The sequence below is a fragment of the Penaeus monodon genome, chromosome 23, assembly GCF_015228065.2.
Source record: "Penaeus monodon isolate SGIC_2016 chromosome 23, NSTDA_Pmon_1, whole genome shotgun sequence".
In the NCBI taxonomy this organism is placed as follows: domain Eukaryota; kingdom Metazoa; phylum Arthropoda; class Malacostraca; order Decapoda; family Penaeidae; genus Penaeus; species Penaeus monodon.
In genome coordinates, this window is record NC_051408.1 from 43,228,663 (window position 1) to 43,228,972 (window position 310).

At 37.1% G+C, this 310-nt stretch overlaps 1 long non-coding RNA gene across 1 annotated transcript in view; it reads right to left on the minus strand.

Annotated features, from left to right (window-relative positions):
* LOC119588097 overlaps window positions 1-310 on the minus strand; it is a 40,326-nt gene extending 40,016 nt beyond the window's left edge. The window contains exon 1 of the long non-coding RNA XR_005230067.1: window positions 198-310. This is a non-coding gene — a long non-coding RNA (uncharacterized LOC119588097). The remainder of the gene's footprint in view (window positions 1-197) is intronic.

Genomic DNA, 310 nt, shown 5'->3' on the forward strand with positions numbered 1-310 from the left:
GGGCTAGTAAGTACGCACAGTCATACATGCATTTATGTATGCATGTGCGTGCATCATATACAAACATACCATTAAGCTCTGAATAATACACGGATAACAAGTACTTGGGCAAAACACGAAAAAAAAGATTCACGTAAAATGTTACTCAAACTTTAACCAGAATTCTCAACTACATAAAAAAAACGAGAACAACATACCAAGAGATCGTCGCCAAAATTGTTTTCCGTTTTCAACCGACGAGAAAAATGTTTTCGTGTGTTTTATTCACGATCCAAGGAGAGTCCGGCTTGAACACATCACTTTCAATTCC